The sequence below is a fragment of the Carassius auratus genome, unplaced genomic scaffold (genome assembly GCF_003368295.1).
Source record: "Carassius auratus strain Wakin unplaced genomic scaffold, ASM336829v1 scaf_tig00051384, whole genome shotgun sequence".
Taxonomy (NCBI): domain Eukaryota; kingdom Metazoa; phylum Chordata; class Actinopteri; order Cypriniformes; family Cyprinidae; genus Carassius; species Carassius auratus.
Window position 1 is genome coordinate 1 of NW_020527193.1, and position 22,124 is coordinate 22,124.

Genomic DNA, 22,124 nt, shown 5'->3' on the forward strand with positions numbered 1-22,124 from the left:
CTCTCCGCACGGCCAGTGAAACCAGCCTGTGGCTCAGATGGGTGGTACGAATGTGTCCTGGAATGTGATCAATATGCTTAAGAGGGAAAAGAATGTGGAATTGATTGTGTTTGCTTTATTTTGTTAAGTAATCCTGAGATTGCATTTCCACCCAGGGGAAAGTTTTATTGCTCAGTGTTGCTCATTCATAGCTCGGGAGATTAATGGATGTCCCAGTCTCATGTTTTATTTAAGTAGCAAATGATATTGATGTTTCAGAGATTTCTCGTTCCTCGTTATTCCTGATTCTTTAGGTTAAAGAAGTGTCTTCGGAAAGAATCATGTTTGCTGAACTCAGAAAAAGCAGTAAAGAAAAGGTTGTGCAGAAAGGAGATGGTTTAGGCTTGTTTTATTCAAAATATCTGATTACTCATTTTGAAATTCATTAACATTAGAATGAGGTTAAACACAAATCCATGTGCATATGCAGAATGAATTAGGCAGAAATGATCACCTGTATGTGTGTATGAACAATCCACAGTAATTCATGAATGAGACCCATTGTCTATTCTGAAACTCTTAAGAGACATGCATGAAATTAAGAAAAATTCTCCATTTGCATCTCTTTGTTGTGGAAGAAAAAGTTAGGGATTGAAGATGTTTTATTTGTGATGTTATATTCCTAACAGTGAAAGGACCTGGTCGTCTAGTGATAATTCTTCTAAGATGCAAAAATGTGTATTCTAAGTTGAAGTGTGTCTGTATTCTAGCCGCTGCCAGAGTGGGAATACAATGGAAATCCCGAGCTGGTGGGCTACAGGGTGCAGTACTCTCGTCTAGGCTCTAAGGCTGGGGTCCTGTCCCACATCATTCCTGACCGGCAGGAGAGGGAGTTTACCATTGAGGACCTGGAAGAGTGGGCGGAATATGAAGTCAAAGTGCAGGCGTTCAATGGCATCGGGCCAGGACCATGGAGCCAACCAGTTCACGGGAGAACCAGAGAGTCAGGTGAGAACTTTGCTGTGCTTTCTTTCCTTGCTTTCTTGTACTTTGCAAAAACCTTTTTGAATGCTTTCGCCACACTGCTGACCTTTGATTTAATTATGATGGCTGCCCACAAGAACACTTTATTGCTCAAAGCTTGTACTTTTATTTCCCGGGAGCCTTCATGGAATTTGCAGTTATGATTCAGCTGACTTTGTATCTCCTGAAATTGCTTAGGAGAAATGAAAATAGAAATAAATGAGACAATTGCTGGCACACAGTAAGATAATATTGCTATAAAATGAATGTGGATCATATAATTCGGATAAATGATGAAACGCATTTGAGTTCATATCGACTTTCAAGTTTGTGAGAATGTTGAGATATTGTTTGAAACTTTAGAGGAGATGTGAAATTCCCGGGGGACTTTTTCTCCATTTGCTCTTTATTGCTTAGTCCATTAAACGTTATGTTTCATGCAAGATTTTTTTTTTTTTTTCTTAAAAAAAAAGTTATTTTCTAGTTTCAGTCAAACAGTCTGTCATTTACAGTTTGATTAACAGCTGGAAGCGCAGTCGGCAACACGTTTTTACCATCACATACTAAATTGTAACCAGACTGCATTGGCATATGCTCTATCTTGTAAACATATGACAGGTACAATCAATGACAAAATTTACGCTGTTCTAATTTGAAAGCCTGATCGCTCATATGGTTGGTAATTGCTGGTTTACTTGTTTTCTCCATTCGTTAGTCCCCTCAAGTGGCCCTGCAAATGTTTCGGCTTTTGCTACCACCTCCAGCAGTGTCCTGGTCCGCTGGGGGTGAAGTTCCAGAGACTGACCGCAATGGACTAATTCTGGGCTATAAGGTACATTGACAACAGGCTTCTTACCAGATTTACTGTTCTTGAGTCCATTGTAGTAGTGAAGAGATGCATTAATTTTTCCTCTCAGGTGATATACAAGGACAAGGATGCAGAGTCAGCCCTGCGTTTCTGGACAGTAGAGGGAAATACCACTTATAGTGTCCAGCTCACTGGTCTTGGGAAGTATGTGCTTTATGAGATCCAGGTTCTAGCCTTCACCCGTATAGGAGATGGCATGCCTAGTTCTCCGCCAATCTTTGAGCGCACGCTTGATGATGGTGAGAATCTTAACCACATTTAACAACCACCATAAATTATTATTCTTGCTTATGGTGTGCTAGTTACATTTTTTTTTTTAACAGTACCTGGGCCTCCAGTCGGGATCCTTTTTCCTGAAGTCAGGACTTCCTCAGTGAGACTGATCTGGCAACCCCCTGCCCAGCCAAATGGCATTATCCTTGGTAAATAATTTGTATAGTCTCTTTAATACTTGACATACTGTACTATATGATCACAGTATGATTATGGGTAAAATCCATTATCTCATTGGAGCATGACTTTTATGTAGAATATGATTATGAATATGTTACTCTAAAGGGATGATATAATACTTATGACAAGACTTTGAGTAAACTAATAGTGATCCAAGATATCAACTAGACTGTTACTAGCCACTGTACTCTGTTAAACTTTATTTTAGTGTCTTTGTTAGCATGCTCACTTGCTATGCCAGTTGTCCCTGATTCAATCTAGCTTGGAATGGTGCGAGTAGGACCAGATTAATTGGTGCCGTGACCCGGATAGGTGTAAGGGATTGTTGTGCAGGTAACCTCACTTCCTTGGAACTCATGAGGCACACTAGGGATTGACGCAAGGGCCTGTGGTCTTTATCATCCTTGTTAGCATGGTCCATTGGTGCCAATTAAGATCCTATGCAGAATGTGGCAAGTAGGACAAGTTATATTGGTGATGTGACCTGGATGGGAGTGAGTTTTTAGGAAGGTGTTACAGCTAGTCCAGCTAGTAGAGATCACAAGGCAGGTAGATCTAACTTCCCTGGCCTCAAGAGGCACAGTAACATATGTGGCTAGGTACAGTAGCTTGGGTCTTTAATTACTAGAGGCTGCAGTCTTTAGCATCTTTGTTAATGTGTCTTCCCCTCATGCCAGTTTTACACTACTATGAATCCCAGTCAGAACAGTGCATGTAAAACCTACAAGGTTATACAATTCAGAATCCTTTGATTGAAATGTTTATTTGTCTCTTATCTAGCGTATCAGATTGCTTTCCGGAAAAACTCCTCTAGTATTACCTCTGCCAGCGTTGATGTTCTCAACCCAAGTGCACGACAGTATACAGCGACTGGACTGAAACCAGAGAGTGTTTATGTATTCCGCCTCACGGCCCAAACTCGAAAGGGATGGGGAGAAGCAGCAGAGGCACTTGTGGTCACTACAGAGAAGAGAGGTACTGCTTCATCTCACTTTTCAAGGTCAGGTGGTTTTTACTACATGTCATTGATTGCAATTGCTTGTCTGATCTCCTCTCAGCACACCCTCAACCCACAAGTCGTCCAATTGTGCCTCAAGAAGAGGTCCAGGCCCGCAGTGTACTGTTGTCATGGGAACCAGGCAGTGATGGTCTGTCTCCCATCCGATACTACACCATCCAGTACAAAGAGCTGCCCGACAGCAATTGGACCGTCCACTCAGCATCGGTCAACCATGAGGCCACTTCATACGTAATAGACAAGTAAGCCTAAATGGAGTCTGTAATGAACTTTCTAAACTTTGAGGGTCACAGAGGACAACACTGGTGATGCCACAGTCCTACTGAGCTTTTTTTCCTATTCGCAGGCTCAAACCTTTCACTTCCTACCTGTTCAGAGTGAAAGCCACTAATGATATTGGGGACAGCGAGTACAGCGAGGAGAGCGAGGCAATTACCACTCTACAGGACGGTAGGGGCAACTGCGAAGCACTTTATTGCTGTCAGGGAACAAGTTCCTGAGGCCTGAGATGAATCATAATGTGGTCAAAATATGACACAGTCAGTGAAGGGGAAAAACTGCAGGGTTACCTCATGCTTGACCTTTGGTGTTTAACCAGAACTGCTAACAGTCACACCACTGGTTTCCACTTTTGGTTATTCCACTCTTATCAGGGTCCTTGCAGCTCCACAGTCATTAACTGAACAAACTGTCTGTTTGTGTTCCATTAGCACCCGACAAAGCTCCCACAATCCTCTCTGTGACACCACACACCACCACATCTGTGCTAGTCCGCTGGAAGGTGAGGTCCGATTCATCACACTGTTCTGAGAGGGAACACAGGTTTTTATCTGTTGTTGAACGTTGTGTTTACAAACGAGAGATAATGACATAATCTGTTCAACCCCATCCAGCCACCCCCTGAGGAGGAGATCAATGGTATTTTGCTTGGTTTTCGAGTACGCTACAGAGAACTGCGTTATGACCGCCTACGCAGCTTCACAGTGCGCACAGTTAATAACCCATCTGCCAACTGGGCCGAGCTCACAGGTGAGTCTTCATTCAACTTACTCAAATTAAGAACAAAAATTATCTACCTGTCTATCTGGTCACTTACTAAATGTAGTATTGTAAAGTAAGTATTGTATTCTAAGTTTTGTCTCACGGTACAGTCATGGTATGATATGACGACTTGTCATGTTATAATGACCATAATGAACATATTCAAGTATTACTACTACTATGTTCTTAAAAAAAAAAGCGGTCTCATCCTACCAAGCCAAAAATTTCAACACATGATGCTACTGCGGTACATTTTTGTTCATGTCTGTTAAGTAAATGCGTCTTTTGTTCAGTATTTATTAGACTGATAGCTAATCCCAACAACCCTTAAACCTGGAAATCAAGTTACAACTGTACTACATGTATAAGAACATGAAGAAATAAGCTAATTCAGCAAAAAAAAAAAAAAAATGCTAACTCATGTGTTTCATGTTTCCATGTAAAGGCAGATTCTATAGCAGCTCATCTCATTACCATGCATGTAATGAGAGCTTTAGTGTATGCGGGCTGAGTTAATTGTCTCCTCAGCAGTTAGTTTCTCTCTCAAAGTGTGAAGAAGTGCCTGCCTTTCTGCTAGCAGGAGCTAATGCGCTAATCCAGCTTTTGTTTGTCTCTCTTACATTCTCTTTATACTTCTCCTCTTTACCTTTGGTCTTCCTCTCTGCCATCCTCTGCCTCCTCTCCCCTCCACCCTACCGTCTTCAGCCCCCTACAGCGTGAGGAACCTGACCGAATCCTCACTTACCCAATACGAGCTGGACAGTAAGTCCTGAGATTCGCTCTCGCTCTTTCATCGGTGTTTCTATCGTCATCATTTATACCAGTGTTGGGAAAGCTACTTTAGGTTGTTCATAATTTAAGTAGTTCAACTACAGTCAAACTAGAATATTGAACATTTAGCTAAAATAAACCTGCAAAGAAGTTATATTCTTACACACACACACAAACACACACACACACACATATATATATATATATATATATATATATATATATATATATACATACATATATTCAGTTCAACTAATCATATATCAAAATATTACTGTTTTTTTCAGATTCTATAAAAAATTATAAGTGCGATAAGGGCATTTACTGTATGTAAATAATATATTATTTATTGTACTATTTAGCATATTTATACAAATAAAGGTGTTCATATTTGCACAGGGGCCCAAATCTGCTACCGAAGAACATTAAGTTAGCAGCTATCACAATTTTTTTAGTTAGTCACTCTCCAACACTGCTTTCCACTCATCCATTCCCTCCTGCCGAACTTAGTCTCTGAACTCTAGTAACGTCTCTTTCTCACACCTCGTTTATTTGTGCACATGAGAGCCCAATCTCATTTGTCTCTCTTCTCACGTCTGGTCATGTCTGACTGTGCCCATTTCTCTCCACACTGTCATTGACTTTTCCTCTCAGCATCTCACTTCATTGGAAGGGGATCATTATGTTTTAGCACCATTTAAGGTTTTCTCATTCTGTATTGAATAGAGCGTGTATGTGTGCACATGTTCTCCATTGTTCAGATCTGAATAAGCACAAGCGCTATGAGATCCGACTGAGCGTGTATAACGCAGTAGGGGAGGGGCCCACCAGCTCGCCACAGGAAGTGTTCGTGGGAGAGGCGGGTAAGGGTACAAATATTCCTCCTTGATGCTATAAGTCAATATTGTTGATTTCACAGTCTATTAAAAATGTGCAGTAGTGCTGTCAGTCAATATAAAGTCTAATAAATCAGTTCAAACTGTCTAGGATTCATAGTTTCTCTCTATGTTCTCATCAGTGCCCACTGCTGCACCCCAGAATGTTGCTATCCAGTCCTCAACAGCTACTCAGCTTGATGTCACATGGGACCCTCCTCCACTGGAGGCCCAGAATGGGGATATTCAAGGCTATAAGGTACAACATTTTGATGTGTTTCAGCTAGCAAAAATATAAGCAAGAATATTGCTTTGCCCCAGTGAAACATAATAAATCCTTGTCTGGCAATATGCCAACCTGAGAATATTTATTTCTGATAATATTTCAGCAATCAAGTCTTGTGTGTTTTCCGTAGAATCAGAACTAGCAATGCTAGATTCATGAATGAATCACTTTTTTTAATCTAAGCGCTCACATGAGTTTGAAAAAATGCCTGAAATTGTTCACAATTAAAGAGGTCATATGATGTTGCTAAAAATAACATTATATTGTATATATGGTGTAATGCAATGTGTTTATGCGGTTTAAGGTAAAAAACAAACAAACACATAATGCACATTAACGTTGCTCCTCTATACCACACCTTTCAGAACCGTGTCTTTTAGACGTTCCCTCAGTTTGATTTATTAGAACAGTTCACATCCTGACAAAGTCAATATACTGTCATTGTGTAATCTTAGTGGGGTTTCTTTCAAAATAACTGACCTAGCAACCATCCAGCACACCCTGGTAACCACCATTCAAATGTCTCTTCAGGCTGCCAAAAGCTAGAAGTCTTATGTAACCTTCGAGCTTTAAACATTTCTTTGGCTGCTCAAGTATTCACTACAAAAAGCTTATATAACTTTAAAACATCAAACCAAACTTCAAACAGTTTTAAATTTCCAGACGAAGCTTTTCCAAACCAATAATCAAAGTCTAAACAAACTTTACCTTTTAAGTTGTTTTGGCAGTTCAGTTTAGAACCACTAGTGGTGCATAAACTATACACTGCAACTTCAAACTTTACAGCTCAAAGAAAACATATTTTCGAACAGAAGGATAATATATGCATTCCATAATGTGTTTGGAAGGTTATTTTGGAAATGTAATAGAATAAATATAGTAATTTACCAATTTACTCAAATTACTTTGAGATCATTCTGAGGTTATAGTAAATACAGATTTTAAATCATGACAAGAAACCTTTTAATAGATACGATGCTGTTTTTGAAATCAAATCTTTAGATAGATATGATGGAAAACACTGTCCTAAATTCTGTGTCCTAAATTCATGAAACATTGATGTCTCATATTTTAGAGCATTCATTTCAATTTGGGAAAGAAATCAATCGTATGTCTGTGCATGTGTGTGCGTGTGTGTGTGTGTGTGTGTGTGTGTGTGTGGGTGTGTGTGTGTGCGTGTGTGTGTGTGAGAGAGAAAGTGTTCAGATTTGCCCTTGTAATTGTTTACACTTTCGTAAGTAACTGTGATTTATTTACACATTTTCTCAGTAACTGTAACAGTTCACAGGTACATTTATTTTGTAATTAAATTACGTAATTCCATTACATTAGTTACTCCCCATCATTGTTTTTAAAGGTGCATTGAAATGTTCTACCTTGCATTGCTTTAGCATCTTGAGTTAAACACTGCACTGCCATCTATGGACATGGATCAGTCTCATATTCTATGTAAATTATCTAAATTAATGTTTAATGCAAATGACACTGCTAATAATGTGTTTTGTTCGTCTTTCTGTGTTCTGAATTCAGCCATACAGGTATTGATTGCATGAGTCAAAACAACAGACATTATAACAACGTTATTTTTCTCGTGAACAGGCCAAGAAAGCCTCATTCTTCAATTCTTTTAGAGTTGAATTATGACTACATGACTAAGTGGTACTTAGTCTGATAGACTGATTTAATCAGATACGGTCAGGCTTGGTCTGAAAAGTTTAAGGACTGCTGCACTGAAATATTAAGCTTGATAGCCCATCAGATTTACATCTTCTGAAATTATTAATTTGTGTGATTTGTGTCTTTCAAGATTTATTATTGGGAGTTTCAGCTGCAGAATGAGACTGAGCGACTCCGCACTCTCTTTCTGCCGGAGCTGAGCGTGAAGCTGAAGAACTTGACTGGCTACACCACCTACATGATCAGCGTGGCTGCTTTCAACGCGGCGGGGGACAGCCCGCGCTCGCTGCCCACCAGAGGGCGCACTCAGCAAGCAGGTGATCCGCCGGACACAAGCCCATGCAAAATACATCAGTCAACAAGCGCAGAAGTGACCTTCATGCTAAACCCGCTTAGTCTGAAATGCTTTGGGAGAATAGTCTACATCTTTGATCCCGCTGTTTTCCCAAAGCTCCCTGCTGAAAAGGTTATTAATTTTCAATTGGACGGATCACATCATACAGATTGCATTAGGGCTGTGAGACTGTGAAGGAGATGGGTTGTCTCTGAGTATTGCGGGTAGTGTGTAGGAACGGAAGCTTGTGACAGTTCGTTTAGGATGGGGAGCTGGGAACTGGGTTGGAGAAAATGGGCCACATATTGAGGAAGTGCTTTTTGGCAGGTCAGCATAAGGAGAACTGTGTTCCAAGTGATTGAGAAAAGTTAATTCAGCCTTTTCCGCTCCCTTAAAGACTGTGACAGTATAGTGAGGAAGGAACAATGAGAACAGAACAAGCGAGACTGAATCTTGGCTCAGCTTACACTAAGACACTGGGAGATGAGCCAATACGAGCCTCAGTGCCAATCTTCCGGAGGGCAGACAAACTCCTTACATTACTGCAACATTACCCTGACCTCTAACAGAAGAAAAGGCTTAAATATGTGCTGAGAAGTTGTTTTTTTATTTTATATTTCTTTAATTTTAATAAAAATTATAATAAATTCTGCGTCTGGTGTCTCCTGAAAGCTTTATTGTCTGAGATTGTAAGGTTTTTTTTTTATTTTTTTTATTGTAAATCCTGTCAAAGGACACACAACTGATTTTGATTTTAGTAGACTTACATCATTTATATTATTGATCTTACAATTTGATTTATCCACTTATTATGTTCCTAATAAAGTTACCGGCTGACTGCGAGTAACTTTTTTATTTACTCACCAAGGTCAATTTTTACACACATTCGGCAACTGTTAGCCCTGACTAGCTCTATTGAAACCTGTCAATCAAAATGCACTTTCATGAAATCATGTTAATGATTTAATGAGATCTTCTTTTACTCCACAGCTCCAAGCGCTCCCAGTTTTATCCACTTTAGTGAACTCACCACCACCTCGGTCAACATGTCATGGGGTGAGCCCAAGCAGCCCAATGGCATCGTGGAAGGCTACCGTGTGGTCTATGAGCCCTGCACGCCTGTGGATGGTGAGAAACTACATCACATTAAAAGCTTTGGTTGAGGAGATTATAGAGATAACTTTTAGTAAGCAGCTGATTTACACCCTTCTAGGCCCGTCATGCTTTTTTAAAATTACAAATGTTCTCCAAAACGTGTTTAAGATGAGGTTTCTTTTGGCATTTAATGAATGGCATTCCTATGTGATGTTCCCTCCCTTTGCCCTGTTATTGAGCAAGACTTGGTTAAAAAATTGCCAAGTGTGGTGCATTGGCCAAATTCCACCGTAATTGGGATCAGAGGGGGAATTACTGTGGTCCCATAATGGCTCCAGAGTGGTCAAGGCTTTGAGGGAAAACAGATGTGATAGGCTGCTGTTTACCAATGGCCGTATCTCAGAATCTGGAGAATACGCCTCAAAGGCAAAGGCCCAGCTTTCTCTATTAGTTTAACCCCTAGAGCATGGCCTCGTGCAATGTTCACACGTAAATTTGACTGTAAGGCCCCAGAAGCAATACCTGTGCTTGCAAAGTAGCTAAATAGTAGATTGAAAGTGTAATTTCAGTTTAGGTTTTAGTTTTTGCCTTTGCTTTTGAACATGAATATATACACTCCTGAACAAAATCTTAAGACCATGGGATGCATCGCAAGTTTTACACATTTTGCACTAGTGGATCATAACCGGGTTGTAAGTGCTGCTTCAAAATGCCAAAAGAAAAAACAGGATCAAGAGACAAAAAATAGAGAGTAGGCAATTTATTGAAAACTGCATTTAAAGTCAAACAGGCTGTTCATCAGCTGATCAAAAATTTAAGACCATTGCCCAAAAATAAACTCACAACAAAACTAAAAGTGTCAAAAAAGGACTCAGTAGTGAGTAGCCCCACCGTTCTTGTTGATCACTTCAAACACTCGTTTCGGCATGCTTGATGTGAATGTTTCCAGGAGGCTGGTGGGAACGTTGGTCCATGTGGTGAAGATGGCTTCACGAAGGGCATCCACGGTCTGGAACTGACGTCCGTTTTTGTAAACTTCCCTTGCCATCCATCCCCAAATGTTCTCAATGGGATTTAGATCAGGGGAACACGCAGGATGGTCCAAAAGAGCAACGTTATTCTCCTGGAAGAAGTCCTTTGTCAGGCGGGCGTTGTGAATTGCAGCGTTGTCCTGTTGAAAGACCCAGTCATTACCACACAGACGGGGCCCCTCGGTCAAGAGGGATGCCCGCTGCAACAGATCCACATAGCCAATCGCCGTTTGACGCCCCTGCACAACCTGAAGCTCCATTTTCCCATTGAAGGAAAAAGCACCCCAGATCATGATGGAGCCTCCTCCACTGTGCCGCGTAGAAAACATCTCAGGTGGGATCTCCTTGTCATGCCAGTAATGTTGGAAGCCATCAGGACCGTCCAGATTTAATTTTTCTCGTTAGAGAATAAAACTTTCTTCCACCTTTCAATGTCCCATGTTCGGTGCTCCCTTGCAAATTCCAAATGGGCAAGTTTGTGTCGTGGGAGGAGACGTGGCCTTTGAAGACGTTTTTTGTTCTTGAAGCCCTTCTCTAGCAGATGACGTCTTATGGTTATTGGGCTGCAGTCAGCATCAGTAAGGGCCTTAATTTGGGTCGAGGATCGACCTGTGTCTTCACGGACAACCCGTCGGATCCTGCGGCTCAGTGCAGGTGAAATCTTTTTGGGTCTACCACTTGACTTTTTTGTCCCATAACTCTCAGGATTTTTTAAGAAATGTAAAATGACTGTCTTACTGCGTCCAACCTCGGAAGCGATGGCGCGTTGTGTGAGACCTTGCTTGTGCAGCTCAACAATCCTGCCACATTCAAAAAGAGAAAGCCTTTTTGCCTTTGCCATCAGATCATCTTGACAGTATGACTGCTTGAAAAACAATGACATGAAAGCCATATTTTTGTGCAGATTTGACCTTTTTATGGCTATGGTCTTAAACTTTTGATCAGCTGATGAACAGCCTGTTTGACCTTAAATGCAGTTTTCAATAAATTGCCTACTCTCTTTTTTTTATCTCTTGCCCCTGTTTCTTCTTTTGGCATTTTGAAGCAGCACTTACAACCCGGTTATGATCCACTAGTGTGAAATGTGTAAAATTTGCAAGCATCCCCTGGTCTTAAGATTTTGTTCAGGAGTGTATATATATATATATATATATATATATATATATATATATATATATATATATATATATATATATGCTTTTGAATCATTATATAATTAAATGCATTGTCATAGGCCATGGTCAGAAATATATATAATGTGAAAGATAACGCATACAATAATGCTTTACACTGTATGCTATATTGCTGACAAATGATCTTATCGTATTGTACTGTATGTATTTTAGATCTGATAATGGGCCAAAAACCAAACAGCTAAAATTACATCTGGCACATTCAGCACACTAAAAATGGAAGGTCAAGTCACATGCATTGCATTGTGGGATACAGTTCCCTACCTTTGCAAATTTTTGCACTAGGATGCCAATTTCCTGTATGCATAGAATATCTCATTGAACAGAGACCAATTACAAGTCAGTATGCAAACAGCTGTAAGAAAGTAGACCAATAGTAATTCAAAATGCAAATATTAACATTGTTATGACTATTGGACATGTTGAATACAGAACATTCTATCAGTGTCAATTAATTAAAACTTTAATTTGAGATTATACAGTAATATATAACCAGAATTATAATGTCGTTCTATTAAAATACACTTTCTTTACAAAACTTTTCAAGTTTTGGGGACACTACACATTTTTGAAAGAAGCCTTTTATGTGCAACAGGGTTTTGAATACCAAATTTAATAATAATAATAAAACTGAAATGTTGTGAAATATTATTACCGTTTGAAATAACTGATTTCTGTTGTAATATCAAAAATATAATGCAATTTATTCCTGATCAATTTAATGCATTCATGATGAAGAAAAGCATAAATTGCTTTTGAAAAAAAAATTACTGACCTCAAACTTTTGAACAGGAGTGCGTGTTAATATAACTCAATAACATCAATCCAGTGCGGTGTAATAATAAGTGTTTGTATGTGTCATTATTAGTGTTTTACTCTAGCATGGTATCTAGAGTTTGAGTGTTTCCTCTACAGACTCCTCTCCTCACAATTCAGGTGTCAGTAAGGTTGTCACTGTGGATGTGAAGGGCAGCACTCCCTTGTGGATGAAAATCAAGGATCTGGCAGACGGAGTGACCTACAACTTCCGCATCCGTGCTAAAACCCTTACCTATGGACCGGAAATTGAAGCCAACATCACCACTGGCCCTGGAGAAGGTCTTGTTGCCTCACATTTAGCTCCATATTTGCTATTTTGTAATTAATCTAAAGCTGAAGTGTATCGTTTCTGCACCACTAGCATCTTATTTGCATATTTTGTTACACAGGTGCTCCAGGGCCTCCGGGGGAGCCGTTTATCTCTCGTTATGGCTCGGCCCTGACTCTTCACTGGTCCAGCGGTGACCCAGGACGGGCTCCCATCACACGCTATGTTATCGAAGCAAGACCATCTGGTAAGTGAGAAAAGAAAACAGCAGAAGTTGTTCAGAAACGCAACATTTAAGGTCGTTACAAAAGGGATAATGGCATTCTAACCATTAATAGATGAAGGACTGTGGGATATTCTCATCAAAGACATCCCTAAAGAGGTGACATCCTACACTCTTAACCTGGATACCCTCAGAGAAGGGGTCACCTATGATTTCCGTGTAATTGCGGTGAATGACTATGGCTACGGTTCTCCAAGTGCTCCTTCTCCTTCAATATCAGGTCAGTAAACTGGCACGCCAGAAAAATCCTAAATGGTCTTGTGTTATGTTGTGCAAACCCATTTTTCTCTTTCTTTTCCCTTTTACCAGCCCAAAAGGTCTCCCCCTTTTATGAGGAATGGTGGTTTCTGGTGGTTATTGCTCTCGTGGGCCTCATTTTCATCCTTCTGCTCATCTTCATCCTCATTATACGGGGACAGAGCAAGAAATACACCAAGAAAACAGACTCAGGTGGGTTGATAAACCAAAAACACTGAAAATAGATCCATAATATCTCTCAGTTTCCCTGATTGCCCTGGCCTTCACTGCTGACTCACGCGACTAAATTGAAATGGACTCAAATTTAGCTCCACTTACCTATCTCTGGTGGGTATTGCCAAGGTGCTCTGGGAAAAAGTGATTATCCACTTGAGTGAAGCTCAAATAATCAATAGTAGCATCTCTTTCCTTCAATTGGTTGTGGTCATTGCCATCAACATGATTGCTGACTCATTTTGCTGCCTCATGCAAAATTACATCACTTAGTAAAGTAGGTGAAAATAAAGTATTTTCTCACTATTCTTGAGTAGTTTCACACAAAACTCTGACTTGTGAAATGGACCACAAACCCTTAAGGCCACAACACACCAAACCAAACATAAAATAACTAGTGTCAATTGTATACATTTGGGTCAGAAAGTTGAACTTGATCACAGGAGAAAGACTACGACCTACTAATGCATATGCATCAACGGTGTCAATAAAAGTGTGAATAATTCATTATTTTGTCATGTTCTCAATGGTCTGGTTTCTACAGCTTTTACTTAGGAGCAAAAATCTGCAATTAAACTTTAAAGAAATACAAATTTAAAATTCATCATGATAATTATCAGTATCGACTTAAAAGATAAAATGTATCATGATACAATTTTTTGGGCCATATCACCCAGCCCTACATTCTAGTTGTATGTCCAATATGGACTGTGGGCTCCATCCATGTTGCAACTTTCAGTTAAGAGGTCTGGGGAGATCAGGTTGCGGGCTAATGTGTGTGTGTGTGTGTGGGAGGGAGGGATTCTCACATGGCTGCTTCTGAGCTTGGTCAGTGTTTAGTGCTGTGCCAGGGCCAGGTTTAGTTATCAGGGTTGTGAATGTGTAAGTAGCACAAGGGAAGTGTTTGTGTAGGACACAAAGGGCTTTTCTTAAGATACACCCCACCCACCTGATCCTGTTTGGTCCTGATCTATTGGTGCTGGTTTGTTTAACTGAACTCCAGTGAGGCCAGAAGTTCTGCAAGGTGGGAGATCACACTGTTCATTTAGGCGTAGAGGTCACTGCTCTTATTGCCTCTCTGGAGTCACACTTCACTTTGACTCTTTGAGATCAGAGGTCTTTCGACTTTAGAAGATGCATGCTGAATGACCTATTGAGATTTGACTTGGCTTCGCTGACATGGTCATGAACACAAAAAGGTCAAACCCAGAGCCGTACAACTAGAAATTAGTGGTTCAAGATCTGGGCTGGTAGGCATAGTAAGAGATGAAGTTGCATGAAAATACCACAAAGTCAGATTAGACGCACTACATATTTTAATGTCAACTGCAAAGTGAAATTAATTTCTGTGTACTTAGACATCTATTCATTTGTATTAATATATAATTGGTTGGATGGATGGATAGATAGATCCTCATAGGTTGTCCCCTGATCTTTGTCTTTAGGTGGCCTCTCGAATTGCACATCTCTGCCCCTCTCCCATGGAGAGATGGTACAGCTGGATGAAGGACGCTTCCCTGCCCTGGAGCTCAACAACCGTCGACTCTCAGTCAAAAATTCCTTTTGTCGTAAGAATGGAATATACACCCGGTAAGTATGTGTAAATGAATAACAATTTCCACTCATTAGAAACTTATACAGTGGTGTAACTTCATAGAGAGCATAAAACAGACTCGAACAGTATCTAGTGGAATAGTTTGCTCTGCTAATATAATGTTTTTTTCTGGAATTTTCTTTGAGGTAAAAACACTGTCAGTATGCTGTTCGGGACATTGTTTGCACAATGGATTTAATTCCCAAATGGCCGCAAACAAAGAGCTAGAGAGGAATGTATTCTGTCCACACATAGAGCTTGGGCTCGGTTGTTGATTTAAATTCTACTTCAGCTATCCCTTAAATGGATTGAGTTGGCATGGATTTTAATGACATTCACTCTTTTCAAATCTCCAACTGCAATCTGTCTGGTGAAAGGAAAGGACACACCAGACTGTGAAAGTTGAACATCCACCCCCCCGTATCTTATTGACATTCAGAGTGCATTCTGTGCAAATTGACCATTTATGTAAGCTGCTTCTATAAAGTAGTTTTCTACACATTCTCTTCAGCTTAGATCAGACCATATTTATAATAGACATACCGTGTCCCCAGTAGATCAAGGACTAAGAGAAAGATCTTCAAGAACCCAACCCAAAATGTTTTTTGTTGCTCATTTAGCCAAACGCCTTTGAAACCAAACAATAAAGTGATTGATACGTAGGTTTTGTCAGTATATTGTCTGATATGGATCGTAAGATTTTATCCAAACCAGTGGCATGTTATCCGAACATGTTTTCATGATTTGGACCAATCACATTTTTTGGTGGATGGATCTACCCAGTGTGATGCTGCAAAAATTAAATGACCGACCAGTTATTGCACTGGAAAAGGCTTGAGTGACTACTTTTGTTATGGTTACCACATCGAACAAACGTGACCAGGTGACTATCTTGCATATTTCCATTAACCTTAGTGAGCCATCGTTTGAAAACTCTCATTTTCCAATGTAATATGAAAAATTCAAATAATTTTATGCATGTATCTCATCTTTTGAAGGAGTTCAGGTCTTAATTGGTGAGGTCAGACCTCCCCAAAACCCCACTGTAGTTTACACTGTGCTCCAGTACTTCTGCAGACACTTTTTTGGATTTGGACATATTTGCATGAACAGTGTACATTAATAGTCTATTGCATTCTCATTATTCTAATGAATTGAAGGACCTTGCAGGCAACTTAACTTGATTGGATGAAGGGATGGGTCTGCTTTGAGTCTCCTCTGGTTGTAATTGGAGAAGCTTCTTTGGGCCCATTATACTGGAATGTGCTGGGGGGTTTGTGCTGGTTCTCTGCCCAGATGCAGAGGTCCGGGACGGGGATCAAAGAGCCTGGGCAGTAAAGGACTTCCACTTTGGATGCAGTCCTGCTAATGAGCTCAAATCAAGATGGAGCCACAAGAGATATCTCTGATGGAGATAAGAAAGGAAAGGGTTTGGTATGGGACGGAAGAGATAGAGGCGAGAGATGAGGCTGGATAAGAAGAATGGAAGACCTCAGCGCTTGTGAATAATTGAAGCCCCTCTTGCCTGCTGAGGGGTGTTGGGGGCTGTTTGAATTGGCTCCGCCTCTCTGCTTCAACCTTTCTAAAACCTCAGCCTCCTCTGAATTTTAAACAGATACAATGTCATAACCCTCCCCTCCCCCTGGTTCTCTTGCTTTATTCCCAGGGGCATGATTTTTGTTGGGACAACCCCTCCACCACCAAGGATTTACATTAGTATACAGCTCGCACATGGTCCTCTTGTTCATTTTAGCTTGGACAAAGCATCCTACGTTTCGCCATTGATTCCGTTGGCCATGTTTTTTAATGTACTCTCTTGCATGCTTGATATTCCTTTACTCATTAGCTCCCTGCATGGTTCTTTAAAGCCTCTTCCCCATGTGTGTACTTTCAGCTTGATTTATAAGCCAACTGAAGTAAAGTACTGAAGCAGGGCAGCTTACCAGCCTCAGTTCAAAAGCTAATGTCTCCAGTGACCTTGACTTTGAGCATATCAGAGCTCATTATGGCAAATTAAGAAGACCCATCCTGCCATACGCCGGTCCTTCTGCCTTCCTTTTTAACAAACAAGTGAACTGGTTCAAAGAAGTACACTCCAACCCCCTGTAGCCCCTGAATTGGGGGATGATTCGCTGTCCCTTTCCCTTCAGAAGGCTTGTCATCTGTCGTTCCTTCTGAGCTCTGCAGAATGAGTGTATTCATCCCATAAAAAAGCTTTGAGAATTGATCCATGAGGATGCTGCATCATTTGCTGCATCATGTCCTTCAAACCCCTAGTCCACACTAGGTGTGTGTTTTTTTTTTTTTTTGTATCCTGTCTGTATCAAAAGCAAAATGCAAATAAAAGTGGTCCATTTGATTTGTGTGTTAAATTTCAAGTCTTTTTAAAACTATTTTGTGTGAAGAACAGGACGAAATTATTTGACTTTGGAGTGTTGCAAGCGGTATCGATGGTATTAACTATGATATACAGTATAAAAAAGGATATTGATATCATGTTAGTACAACACATATGATAATATTGTAAATAACGCAGCAGCAGTAAATGTGGTGGAATTTCACCATGGATTTTCACACTGGTTGCCATCCCTAATAAAATGAAGCAAAGAAGAAGAAGGTGGCGACAGCTCAATTTGTTGCTACCACTGATTCGGTAACAAAAAACATGGTTTGTTAGACATGGGGGTGTTAGCCATTGGCAGTGGAAATTTGGCTGTATCATATGTATATATTTTTTATTCTATTGATATTTTGGCAAATGTGTTATTGTAAGTATATTTTTGGCCACACTAATAGCATCATGAAAATCTGAAATCTTGACAGCTGTGATTCTGGGTGAACTAACTCTTTAACATCAGAGATTATATTGTTACTTATCAAAAATGGCATGGGTTGACTAGGAGTAAATAGGAAAGTTTTCTCTGTGTGATCTTCTTCTAGGTCTCCACCACGGCCCAGTCCAGGCAGCCTGCATTATTCTGATGAAGATGTCAGCATCAAATACAATGACTTGGTCCCAGCCGAGAGCAGCAGCCTGACCGAGAAGCCTTCAGAAGTGTCCGACTCACAGGTGATTCAACCCAACAAGGTCAATGGTTTTCTTAAAATAGTTTTTCTGATGTTATCTGGAATCAAATTGGGTCCTGTTTACTTTCGTAAACTGTTATTTTTACGAACTTATTGTCAATGATTCAAGAGTTCATGTTATTGCAAACAATATTAATTAAAAAAAAAAGTTTCTCTTCGTAATCTTTAATAAAAACCTAATAACTTGTTCTTACAGCTCTCTGCTTTTGGCTGACAACACAAATTCCTGATCCTCATCAACCCCTCCAGCAAACGCCTGACTAAATTTTTGTATAAAATTCCCACTATTCCCAAATCAGTCAATCACTAAAGGATACAGTCAGATCCTGCCTTAAATCTGTCTCAATGAATATCCCATTTCACTCATAAATGATTCACTTGACTGTCCATATTATTCATACTTCACATGCTTTCTTTTGTCAGTAGGCTTGTGGATGTTATTTAACATTTTAAATGAATTGTTTCACACACAAAACACTAAAGACCACTCCCCACAGGAAAGAAATACCACTAAAGAGCTCTTTTAACATCTGAATGGTTTCTCTTAGTCAGTAATGAGATTAAATGTAGAGCAAATGGAGATGTTTGCTTAAGTCGTCTGCCTCTTAGGCTTCTCCTGAGAAAAAGTAATCTTACCCGACTCCCCGTGAGACCACTGCTGTTACACTACATAAATAATTGTCTCATTTGTCTAAATTTTAAAGGAATTATAAAAAGATATATATTTGAGACAGAGTTGGAACATAAAAGCTGAGAACTCCATTGAGTTTCTTGAAAGAGTTATGAAATTCAGAAAATGTTCCTATGGGCCTCCAAAATGCAGTTTCTTTTACGCTGCAAATTCAATAAATGAATGACGATAAGAATGATCTTTCTTTTACAAACCAGTGCAGTTCATATCATTCCAGGCCTGTGGTCTCATTTCTATGCATTGCTCCTGACAATTGTTTAACTGAAATTTCCCTGTCATAACAAATAGTGTAACTTTTTATGCAACAGGAAGTATGATGTAGGATACTAGAAAGTCTCTCATGATATCTGTCTCCATAACTTTGAAACTGGAGCTTAAAGTGTCATGGGAATTTGTGAATCTCTTGGCTCAAGCTGTGAGAAAGTAGGGGGCATTCCTCTTATTTGAGCATTTGTCTCTGCTCCCACAATCCCACTGGGAGACTTTTGCCTGTTTTTCAGGTACCTACTGTATACTGTCACAACATTACTCCATCAAAGAAACCCTCCCACCACACCACACTTTAGCATAATGTCACAGTAAACAAGTGATATAACTCTTTTATCTCTTTTCTGACACAAAACAGCTGGTGTGCAAATACAATCCACGCAGAGGGTTTTTCAGAATCATGTGTCATCATGAAACATCCTGATTTTTGTCTTGTTATCTGTGAGGCTCTGTAAATAATGTTTTTGCCCTCTATTAGGAGCCACTTAGGTTTTCATTTTAGATCTTTGCTCCTTTGAGTTTCTGATGAGGCTGTAGTTTGTGCTAGTATTCTAGAAGAGCAGTGCTTATAGGAATCTGTAGTCTCGTTCATATCCTTCTAATTAAAAGAGTAGTTCTTGTACAACTAATATATTTAATGATACTTTTCTCACCAAATGTCATTCCAAACCTGTATGCTCTTATTTTGTGTGGATCTTATGAGGAGAACAGTTTTCATGCAGCTCTTTTCCATAAATAACAACAGTCCATAGTGAGCATCAAGCTCCAAAAAGAATGAAAACATCCTCAAAAAGTAAAAAAAAAAAAAAAAAAATCTAAATATAATATAAAACTATATTTTACAAATATACATACATTTACAACTTTTCAATGAGAGTAGTAAAAAAGGTTTTGAGGTAAAATATTCCATTTAAAAGGAATTAAAGGATAATATGGAATTATGTCCTTCTTTTAATAGCTTTTTAGATTTTAAAGATTTTTTTCTTTGTAATACCATTCAAATTATGGTAAGATTATTATTTTATTTAATTTTTTTCTAAAAGAAATGTCTTATGCTTACCAAGGCTGTATTTATTTGATCAAAAATACAGTAATACAGAAAGTACTGAAAATAGATTGACATTAACAATATATACATTTTGTGAACATATTTTTAAAATGTGATTTATGTCTGTGCTATTAAAAGCTGAATTTTCAGCATCATTACTCAAGTCACACGATCCTTCATGTTTTGCTGCTCAATAAACATTTCTTCTTAACAGTGATGATACATTGCTACTTAAAGTTTTAGTGGAAACTTTATACATTTTTCAGGACTTTTTGCTGAATAGAAAGTATATATAAAATATATATATATTGGAATCTTTTACTGTGACTGTCAGTTTAATGCTTCCTTGCTGAATAAAATAATAATAAACTTAGTGGAAAAAGTGCTACAATGCTCATTTCCGAAATGGGCTGGAGAAATACAAGCTACTACAGAAAGTGAAGGTGTATACTTTCTTCTTCTTTTCAATTACAGGGCAGCGATAGCGAATACGAGTTGGATCCAAGCCGGCAGAAGACACACTCCTTTGTCAACCACTACATTAGTGACCCCACCTACTATAATTCCTGGCGCCGGCAGCAGAAGGGCGTCTCTCGGCCTCCGGCGTACGGGCTACGCCCAACCCGACACAGTGGCGGAGCAAGAGTCCCGCCCCCTGAACCCCAGAGCGGTGACCTATAACCTCTCAGCATAATCTTCAAAACTCTTCAGCGTATCGAGCCAAGGATCTTCTCTTCTATTATGGATGTACATACCGACAATGCTGGAGACTAGCTGGGTCTTGAAACGATGAACAAAACTGCACGAAAATGTGTATTGCATTAGCGGCAGAACCTTTTCAGTTACTATTGTGCCTAATGATTTATAACAGATGTTGTTTTTTTTGGAAAAGCCAGAATGTCATTTTGACTTAAAACAGTGACATAAAACTTTTATGAGACCAAGATAAGAATGGTGCCATTGTCTGGAAATAATTTCCACATCATATTACTTGACTGCGACACATGGGACTCAATTTTATTTTCTGTTTGTATACATTTTGTTATCATGATCTGTTATGTATGAGGCACAAAGTTAGATGTAATCGTATTATTGACTGCACTTATAATATATATACAAACAATCACTTTCCACCTTCCTGTGCACAGTAAATCCCAAAGGTTTTCAGATTTTAGATGAAAGTCTGGTCAGAATAAAAGCATTAGTCAAGTCTGGGCTCTCGTGCTCCAGAGCCCTTGTCGTCTGTCCCTGAAAACCTTTCATTGGAAATTTCCGGGGCTGCCATTATCCTGTATGACCTCGAGAGTACTGTTACACAGAAAGGGGGCGTATCGTATTGTGTGGACTGAACAGAAGAGAATTTTGTAGCAGGGAACCTCCACTGAATGAGCGAGTGAGAGATCATTTTGCCCTATTTTAACAATAAGCACATTGATTATTCGGATTCATTACTAATACATAGTATTTATGGTTTAACATGTTATAATGTGTACAGAGATCATAGAGAGGAACCATTGTGTGTTTAAATAAATAAATGTTTCTCTATCAAATTGAATGTGATGTAGAATTGCCATCAGATTCTGTTCAGCTGTAACGCATACAGTAGCAGATCTTTTATGTGCTTTGCGTACATGTCTGTTTGGCAACCTTTTGTACTAGTAAAGCAACTGTATATGATGATTTTTTCTAAACAGAATACCTTTCTGTCCCAAATGCGACAGGAAGCAGCTGTTTTGCAGCCTTAAGAGTACATGAGCTTAATGAACACATGATTAAATACAAGTAACAACACACAATCTGTTTTGTGTCAGATTTGTAAGGTAACTGGAGATTTGTACAATGACACATGACTGCTTTTGCAGTCCATATTAGAAATGGTCAACAATGGCAGATTTTGAGCTTGTGAGCTGCGTTGCCATGGTAACATGAAACAAAATCAGGAGAATTTGACA

The 22,124-nt window shown here is 39.4% G+C and overlaps 1 pseudogene; it reads left to right on the forward strand.

The window, feature by feature from the left end:
* The first annotated feature begins 8 nt into the window (after window positions 1-8).
* Window positions 9-20,866, forward strand: LOC113089826 (protein sidekick-2-like; annotated as a pseudogene).
* The last annotated feature ends 1,258 nt before the right edge of the window (window positions 20,867-22,124 follow it).